This window comes from Palaemon carinicauda, chromosome 3 (genome assembly GCF_036898095.1).
Source record: "Palaemon carinicauda isolate YSFRI2023 chromosome 3, ASM3689809v2, whole genome shotgun sequence".
NCBI lineage: Eukaryota > Metazoa > Arthropoda > Malacostraca > Decapoda > Palaemonidae > Palaemon > Palaemon carinicauda.
In genome coordinates this window covers 160,764,279-160,774,278 of record NC_090727.1, presented here as the reverse complement: position 1 = coordinate 160,774,278, position 10,000 = coordinate 160,764,279, and the positions used below count along the sequence as shown (strand labels likewise).

The following is a 10,000-nucleotide window of genomic DNA, read 5'->3' as shown; positions in this document are numbered from 1 at the left end:
AACATGTCTGGCAGAGGTTAGTGCTCTACGGAGTGCCCATATTCGAGCGTATGAAAATCCACAAAAATTGATACATGTTAAGGTTAAGGTCTAGTCCAAAGCCAAGGTCAAGCAAAAGGTAAAATTCTGGTCATCAACCATACGGCCTCAATTCTAATCAAGTAATGAAACTTGCTGTGATTTTAAACTTATGTTAAAATTTGGAAATGATTAAATTTTGGAAGATCAAAGGTCAAGGTCACGAATGTGAAAAACTTCCAACTCAGTCCAAAAGGTCGAGAAATAAACTGGCCTGGCAGAGTTTGTGCTCTACTGAGTGCCCCTATAGGTTGTTGAGTCAGTTAGGGTCATTCTTGTGTCATAATTGATTATATACATTGTATATATTGATTTAATTATTCCTCTACCTTATTTGTTATTATTTCTCCTTATTGGTCCTCTACTTCTCAATTCCTTTTTTTATCGAACTGCGTTACTTTTATTAAGCCCTGTCCACACGATCGAGCATGCCCGACGGGCAAACAGTGATACCAGACTACAGTAGGTAGTGAGAATGAGGGTTGATGGCGTCAGAAGTGGGAAAACCACAGACAGGGATCTGGCAACACTGTACCAGGGCTTTATGTGGATCCTCGGGCTTGTATCATTCTACTTTTCTGTTTGGGGTTGCAGCTTTGTTTGTAATGATGGTATTAGTAACATTAATTTTCTCAATTTTTTATTAGCCGGCCAACACACCAATAGCAGATATCACACAACGGACACTTCAAACCTCTTTAGCTATGGTAAGCAGCTCTTGTAGGAGAAGGACACTTCATAATCAAACCATTGTTCTCTAAGCCTTGGGTAGTGCCATAGCCTCTGCTAAGGTAGAGTTCTTTTGCTTGAGGGTACACTCAAGCACACTATTTTCTCTTATTACTCTTCCTCTGGCTTTAGTTAAAGTTTTTATAGTTTATATATAGATAAATTTAATGTTTCTGTTCTTAAACTATTTTATTTTAATTGTTAGTTACTTCTCGTAGTTTATTTCTTTGTTTCCTTTCTTCACTGGGCTATTTTCCCTGTTGGAGCCCTTGGGCTTATAGCATCTTACTTTTCCAACAAGGGTTGTATCTTAACAATTAATAATAATAATAATCTGTACTAAATTAAGTGGTATGGCATTTAAAGTGCTTTGGCTTTAAATATTTAATTCTGCGCCAATTTACCCAATCAAGATTAAGAACATTAACTCTGTGAAATCTATTTCCATAATGGATTATCTTACTGTTATGGTCATTGAGTTAATACACACTTTTGTCCGGGGAAAAGGGGTGTCACTGATCACTGGCTATCCATTATTACGCACCGTTTAATAATGATCAATCATTAATTCATTAGCCCACCTACCCACCTCTGATCAGAATCAACCGGCCGACAAGGATATAACCGTTGATATTACAGCCCTTTATATCTCCTGAGTTGAGAGTGGAAGCTTCTCTTTCGATTTAGTCCGTCAAATGACCCAATTGATTGAATGGCCTTTCGTAGTTAAGCCTAATCACTCAAACGACTGTTTGCAGCGATCCGAGGTATTGAATTACTTCTTGATTGACTCCTATTGCTCTCGGTTACCGTAGGCAATCTCTCTTCATCGGGTTAGGCTGTGATTTTAATCTCTCTCTCTCTCTCTCTCTCTCTCTCTCTCTCTCTCTCTCTCTCTCTCTCTCTCTCTCTCTCTCATTCAATGAAATTAGGGAGTATTTAAACATTCGCAGAACTTTTTTAATAGATACGGGTGAATATTAAAATCTTTTCTACCACTTTTCATCTGTTTTTAATGTTAATGGTACACCCAGGCACACTATTCTATCTTATTTCTCTTCCTGTTGTTTTGTTAAAGTTTTTATAGTTTATATAGGAGATATTTATTTTGATGTTGGTGTTCTGAAAATATTTTATTTTTCCTTGTTTCCTTTCTTCACTGGGCTATTTTCCCTGTTGGAGCTCCTGGGCTTATAGCATCCTGCTTTTCCAACTAGGGTTGTAGCTTAGAAAGTAGTAGTAGTAGGAGTAATAATAATAATGATAATAATAATGATATTGATAAATTGTTTCCGGATAAGTTTGCATTATGTAGAGATTCTTTTATTTACTTATGTAAAGAAAATTTATCTAAATCAGCCACACATTTTAAAAACTAAAGCTAAATGTGATATGATACATAAAGTTATTTTGAGTAAGTTGTCTTAAGAAAAGTATAGCTGTTATTGTTTAACAGTTTCTCCAAGTTTATTTTAATTAATCGTGTTAAACGATAACACTTGAAACACGTTTAAATGAACGGAAAATGTGCTGAGAAAATATATGACAAAACAATCTGAATGGAAATTTGTAATGCTGTTTGAGAGCTAAAGTTATACATAACAAAATTTGATTAAATAGAATAATATTATAGATATACAGTTGACGTATATTGTTGCCTTTGAAGTATTTATAAAAGCATCTATGTGTAATAATGTGATATCTTGTTCATGATTAGGCAATAACTGTTTTCGTATATCTGGAATAACCATTCAAATAATTGAAAAGGAAATTCTTACATTCCTAGATTTTCCTGTTTAGCTTCTTTAAATTTTTAATAATATTACAACTGCTGGTTTATTCAACAGTTGCACCTGGGTGCTGAAAGTACTCTTAGGCCTCCTGTTAATGGACCATATAGTCAAAATTCATACATATAATTCCGAAACTCGATAATGGTAGCATCACTTATTTCGTAATTTCCTGTTGGTAACTTCATTATTTTTCTTAGGTAAATGAAGTTCTTTGTTATTCGACAGAAGTATGGTAGATATAGTATTGTTTCGACTGTTTTTAGCGTCCGTTTTGTTTATATGCAATCAATTAATTGTTTGCCAAACTCATGTTATTATTTGCTATGGTGCTAAGCTTGCTTCTTAACGTATATTACTCAAGGATTTGTATAATTACATAGTTTAATCATCAAATATTTTTTTTTTTTTTTTTTTTTGTAACCTGCTGTACCTTTTCCACTAGTAAAACCTTTGCATTATTTAGAATTACATTTCCAGTATTCTCCCATTAACATTTCGTGTCTAATCCCCCCTTCCCCTTATCGTTGCTAGGTGAAGAAGATTCACTGACAAAAAAAAAGAAAAAAAAAAAAGTAAGCATTCAAGTCTATAAGCCAAGCATTTGAATAAATGTTATTAGATTCTTAGTCAAATACTTTCCAAAAATAAAACTTCTTGCATCACATTCCAGTACTATAACACATGTGCTATAATTGGTTTTTCAACCGGGCATTTGTGGACATGTTTACAAACTTTCTTTATATTAGCATTATTTTTGTTATACTGTCTAAGAATGAACACGTAAATGATGATAATTAAGAAGCTTTAAATTTTTTTTTCTTAATCAGATAAGCAAAAGGATAGGGCTAGAAAACAGTACAAAAATTTTTAAGATGAACTGTTTTTACGTTTATATGTTTATTTATTATATAGAAATTTAAGGGGAAGCCTGTATATTTTTGTATCGAAGCCGAGTGATATAATCTGGGTAACCGTTCCATGAAAAAAGTTGACGAAAATGCGATATATAGCAAAGATGGCGTTTAAAGTTTCAAGATTTACAGATGGTTTCCTATTGCCACCAGATGAAAGATCAGAATCTGGATATTGATTTTACTTTCCATATCCTACGGTCCTTTAAATAAACGCAACTGCATGAGCTTCTGTTTTTTTTTTTTTTTTTTTTTGTGGAGGGTTTTAAAACTCGCGTGCATCTCATCAGGAGTTTCCATGAGAAATGTTTATGATAAAATTGCGATGCAATTTTAGATGAGCCTTTGCATTTACAAACACAATTACGACTTTATATGAATATGCAAGCTTGTTATATGTCTTAGGACGGGAGATGTATGCAGGCATATAATATGACTATACTGTAAAACTGCCTATTTCATTTAAGGTCCTGATGACAAATACTAGATATTTTATTATAAAATTTTTACTGACTTAAATTGATTTGCATTGTACCCTAACTAATCAATCAGTTAGTTTATTTTCATAATGACGAATTGAATTGGTTTACTTTATAAAAACTTTGGCGATAAAGTTTCTTGAAAAATAAGATATAAAGATGTTAAAAACTGGTGATTGTGATTTGCAAGTCGCCTACATGTCGTTATGCAACATAGTTATACTCTAACCCCTTACGATGATGGTTACCCTCTTTGAACTTGGTGTGTATTTAATTATTACGTAGCCTTTTAGGCATTGCGGAGAAATTATCTTCCTTTAAAGGTCGTTCATGAAAGGCAGAGGCAAGGGTCAGTGACATTGCTATATCAAGCAGGACAGTGCCCTAGAGACTTACCATCTATATTCATATGATCAGTGCCCGAGCAGCCTCTCCATCCAAGCTAGGACCAAGGAGGGCCAGGCAATGGCTACTGATGACTCAGCAGATAGACCTATTGGTTCCACCAAACTCCTCATCCTTAGCTCACAAGGATGGGGAGGTTACAGCGACCAAAGAAACTATCAAGTTTGAGCGGGACTAGAACCCCAGTCTGGCGTTCACCAGTCAGGGACGTCACCACATCGGTAGAATCACACGTTTACAGTGAAGCCGTTCTACTAATCCCATTGACAGTGTTAAGACAAATACCTTCTTACCCTACCTTAAGACATTCTTTTCTTCACTCTGCGGGATTAGCTTTCTTTTTCATGATACAGAGACATAAGGAACCGAGAAACAGACACGTAAGAGCTAGAATCAGTTGTTTCTCCTTTACTATATTCATGATATATGATTTTCTATTGTTGTTGCATCAATTCCCTTAGTATCTTCACTCTTTAGATAACTAGGCTTAATTACTGAATGATTTTAACCACTTTCTCTACTGGGTTGCTTTAGGATTATTTTCCCGTTTAGTATCCCAATCATCTTTAAATATTATTTTTCGTAGATTGAAATATTATCTCGAGGCGAAGCAAATCCATTGTGTCAGACATAGGGCGTTCCTTATTAATTCTTTTTTTTTACTTTGTTCCGCATTTTTTTATCATTATGATTATTGCTTTTGATGTTATTTTTTTAGATTTTTAAATACAAATTGTAAAACCCCGTTTTGTATTTGTTTCGTCTTCATTAATAATCGCTCACCTTGTCCATTCTGACGAGTCGCCCATTTATAAGTGGTGTGCCTTTTTTAACTTTCTTTTTTATCGTTTTTTTTCCTTTGGAAAAGAAATAGATTTAACAGTTATGATGCTTGGTAAGTGTATTTTGTAACTTTGGCAAGAATGACCATCCGATGAATCGAAAAATCATAACCCTTTAGAGATAAATAATGGAGCTAAGAAAAAGCCATCTTACTATGTTAATTTTGAAGACTTTTTTTAGTAATTTTTACTATTGTGATTTTTCTTTTACAAAATCTACTCGGCCGTTGCAAAGTTGCAGCAAAATATAGTCCGTTGAACAAGTTCAACTATTTCCTATGACACCTCACTAATTTCAGTCATATATATCATCATGAAACACAACCATTTAACTATTCACCTCCAAGTTTTCAGAGACTCACAATAATTTTGCCCATGTGGTGGCGCATAGGGTAGGAGCAATTTTCAGCAAATGTTGCAAGAAAGGCCGAAAAGACACTGACTCATTTCACAATCGTTTTTTCAATATGTGTAAACCCTACAATGCTCTAATGTGCTTTGAGAAGTGTCCTCTCATTGACTAAAACAATGTGGAATGATATACGTTTCAAATGTGGCATTCATTAGGCTTCTAAGTATGAAGAAAATTTATTCCTTACGGACTACTTGCCCTCTTGACTATAAAATCTCAACATTTCCTATTCAAACAGGGATATAGGGCCTTGACCTGTATTAACTCATTATGCCTGGACGATTGGTCACCCGCTAGTTCTTGAAGAATTGTATCTACCATATTTCAAGAATCGGTGCATTAAGAGATGAATCTTTCCTTAAGGGACTGATGGTATTCAAACGGGAGGGTTGTTGTCCTACAAAGCTATAGGCCTCAGGTCCAATAAATGTTGGTCAAAATTAAGAAAAATCTTATGCAACATGCATAAAAAAACTAACTGAACGACGGTGCCAAAATTTATATCAAAGAATAAGAAATTTAACCGCAAGTTTTTGTCCAGTAAGTTGAGTGCCAGTAGCTGAAGACAAGACAAGAGGACAATACTCGAAACAAAGTAGAATGAAAGAACTTAATTTTTTTTCTTAAAGGATAGATTGATCATTGGAAATCTTTGGAAAAATTTCAGTAAGCCATTTTTTGTGCTATGGAGGAAGAGACCGACTGTACATGAGAACAGTACTCGAATCAAGATAGAATGAAAAAAAAATCAGGATAGATTTATCACCTTTTTACAAGTTCTTATTACTGGAATAAGAGAACGAATGTGTTTTTTGAAAGTGAATAACCACACATACAGTATAATTTTAAAGGTGTTGTAAAGGGTTATAGAAAATTACCAATGCATAGATCTGGATGATGAAGAGCCAATTTTCATGGCCACCTTTTTTTCCCACATCTCTGATTTTCATATTGATTATCAATAAGTATTTTTTTTTTATTAATTTGATTTCACCATTATGGTTGTGGTGTATTTGTTCCACTGTTTAAGAATATTCTTTTTTCAATAACCTGTAAACTCGATTTTTTTTATATATATTTGCATTCCAATTTCATTTAAATTTTTTAAATGTATTGAGTCACATATTTTCTTTTATAATTTATTTCCAGTACCTTGGTCTTCCATTAATTAAGTGTAAACTTTAAGAGGGTAAATTGCGTAATAAAACAATAGAACATCAGTGTTTTTTTCTGTATTTCAGATATTATCATACAGTAATCACTACACATAATATGACTGGCGTCTGAGGGAATCATAGTAAAGGACATATTTTCTTTAAAAAGGAAATTTGTTATTATTTGCAACATAGACATATAAGGAAAAAGGTTGTGCATGATCCGAAGTCACCACAGGTCACTGGGTTGTTATTGGGATCTCTCTCTCTCTCTCTCTCTCTCTCTCTCTCTCTCTCTCTCTCTCTCTCTCTCTCTCTCTCTCTCTAAATTATCTTTGGAAGTATTTCTGTTAAAATGTTTTCTTGTTTTCTTTAAATGAAAAACCAATGCTCGTCTTTAAATTCAAGATTATACTTGTATTCGTGATTGAAAAAATTGTGAATTATCGTTGTATTTGATGATCTTATTTATATTTTTGTTTATGGAAATTCTCGTACATGCCTTGCTGTTTCGTTAATTACTTATTTATTGATATTTACAACCAAATGTAAGTTTTACTCTGCCTCACATTCCGGATTCCTTCGTCGGATAGATAAGTTTAATTAAGTCATGGTTGTCTTCCGTACTAAACAAGCACAAAATGCAAACGTGTTACGAAGTGGACGAAGAATCAGGATATTCTTTTATCTTTGTTTTTAATCAAAATTGAATAAGAGCACCAGGGGTCATGAGTAATTTCACCGGGTTACAAAGCATTAAATGAAATGTCAAATTATATTAGCGCCTTTCTGCGCGGTTGGTTGAATAAAAAGAAAGAGGGAAGGGAGAAAAAATACAGGATCTATAAGATCTGGGGTTTTTCACTGGCTTTGGGTCAACGGACCAAAAATTTCAATAGTCTTTCTCAGTTTAATAGATTACTAATCCTATGATGTTTATGGAATGCTCTTTGGGCCAGGTGATAGTTTTTAAATGACTTAACGGTGATGTGATGTTAACTTCAACTTGTAAGGTTCCATTAGCAACTTTGTTTTATGTTTGATAATTACATTTTCATCACTTCAAATCTGCGAGTATATAGAAGATTTATGGCAATTTAACAAGGTGCTCTTAGACTTGCCATACAAATTAAATATGTACCACTCTTATTCCTCCAATTAATGTATTGTTATATTTTCTAGGTAAACGTTATCATATACTCATGTTACCGCCCCTGTGTGATAAAAATGATTTTAATATGCCAATAACTTCAACAGATAAGGTGTAGACTTTTAAAATTGCAGCATTAGTAAGAGATTAACCGTAGCCCTGTTTTGTTTAGACATTGCCTATTAAAACCTTGCTGAGTTATAGAAATTTATTTATATGAGTTACAAGTTTTATGGATTACGCATATTTTTTTTTATTTCAGTTCACGGCCAATTCTTTGAGGTATGGATTTTGAACTTTGCCTTTTTTTCGGAAGTTCTTGTGTGTTGATGTGTCGTCACTATCATTTAGGTGTACTCGCAGTCTGATAGTGAGAAAATAGTTATAATGGTAAAGTAGTTGCTAAAGGAATGCCTGAAAGAATATCACTAGTGAATAATCATTTCATTATATTATTTACTTAGGAACTTTCCAGCATAATGCTGTGTGTCGACTGAAATCTTAGAATGTTAGAATTTTAAATTTCATGTTGCGTGTGTCTTGTAAGAATGCATATTCACTTTTCATTTAAAATAGTGGACAAGAAAGTGAAATTTTCCATTATTATTTTGATCCCTTTCACCATTTTATTTCCTCGGTAGATTTTTTTTTCGTATCGGATGGTAACATGATTAACTATTTAAATTGCGCGTAAGTCATAGAAAATTATTATTTGGAATTTTTGGTCATAGAAAGATTGTTTTTAAACTTATTAGAATGAGGAGTTTTCGGTTGCAAATATCTGGCTTGAATAACCTATTGTACTACTGTATGTTGTACTGCTAAGCTGTAAGTTGTCAATTGAAATCCAATATGAACTTGTTTTTCAAATTACAACAAAAGCAATTTTCTTTCCCATCTATTTTGTTTTGATTATATAACTGGAAATCTTGTTATTCAATGAAATTTTTTTAGGTACTCATAATTTTATCATTCACTTAAAATTTTGTCTTTTTCTTAAAATTATTCTGAAATTTCATTTCTGAAGAATTGCGCTGATTTCTTTTCATCGAAATTTAAAGAACTCGATTCTTTTCTTACACTGTTCTGTAGGAATATTTCAATTTCCCTTTTCACAGTAAATACTACAACAATAATAAACGCTTCACAGGATGGAGAGAGTTTTTTTTTTTTTTTTTGGCTCGACAGTCAGTCATTAACATAAAATTTTCACAACTTCTTTTCACATTTGGTGTTTACACTGTGTTGTTAGTTTCAGATGAATGCCTTTTAATTACGCATACATCATGAAGTTTATTTCACTCTTGCAATCCCAGTGACCTTCCAAGCCTTTAATTTCCTTTTGTTCTAACTTTCACAAAGTTCAAAATAGCGAAATGAACGTATAATAATGCTTGTTTGTCCTACGAACAATGTCTTTGGTATAAACGATCGGCAAAGATGCCAGTTACCTTTATTTTAGTTTTTTTTTTTTTTACTAATCAAATTCACGTCAATCAAATCACCATTGACTTAACTAAAATGATGATGACGATGAGTGTATGATTATTAAAGATATATATATTTACAATACTTTAAAAGAGTGTAATGCAATTATTAGGTTTTATAAAAATAATCACAAAATCAAATTACATCGGTTTACATAATTTTCTTCTTTTTAGACATAGAATTCTACAGGTTGTGAATAGAGAAGACAGTGGGGGTAAGAAGACATTCATTAGTAAATGGGAGATTCCGATCTCAAACTGATACTTGAGATGATTGGAAAATTGTGTGCTTTTGCATCATTCTACTTCAAATGAGTTTTTATGGGGAATAATGAATAGTTCGTAACAGTATCATGAATATTGTATATAGTGCAAGTGCTGATTATCCAAAAGTTAATTATAAGGAATGAACAATTTCTCAATGAGAATGATCAAGGGCCGTTTCATACATAGAGTAGCGGCGTCTCAGTTCCCCCTCTACTCCCCTCCCCTAAAGTCTCTACTCCCCCCCCCCCCCCAAAGTCTGAATGTCTGCTTAACCAGCATACTTGTGAAGGAAT

General features: G+C 33.2%; 2 protein-coding genes across 2 annotated transcripts in view; one reads left to right on the top strand and one right to left on the bottom strand.

The window, feature by feature from the left end:
• EMC6 (ER membrane protein complex subunit 6) overlaps nt 1-10,000 on the top strand; it is a 637,720-nt gene that overhangs the window by 17,753 nt on the left and 609,967 nt on the right. The window lies entirely within an intron of this gene.
• The window catches only part of LOC137638729 (paired box protein Pax-6-like), a gene marked incomplete at its 5' end in the record, with an annotated part of 71,743 nt that continues 70,900 nt past the window's right edge, over nt 9,158-10,000 (bottom strand). Inside the window, 1 exon segment of the mRNA XM_068371056.1 lies at nt 9,158-10,000. This exon segment is cut by the window's right edge and continues 2,089 nt beyond it.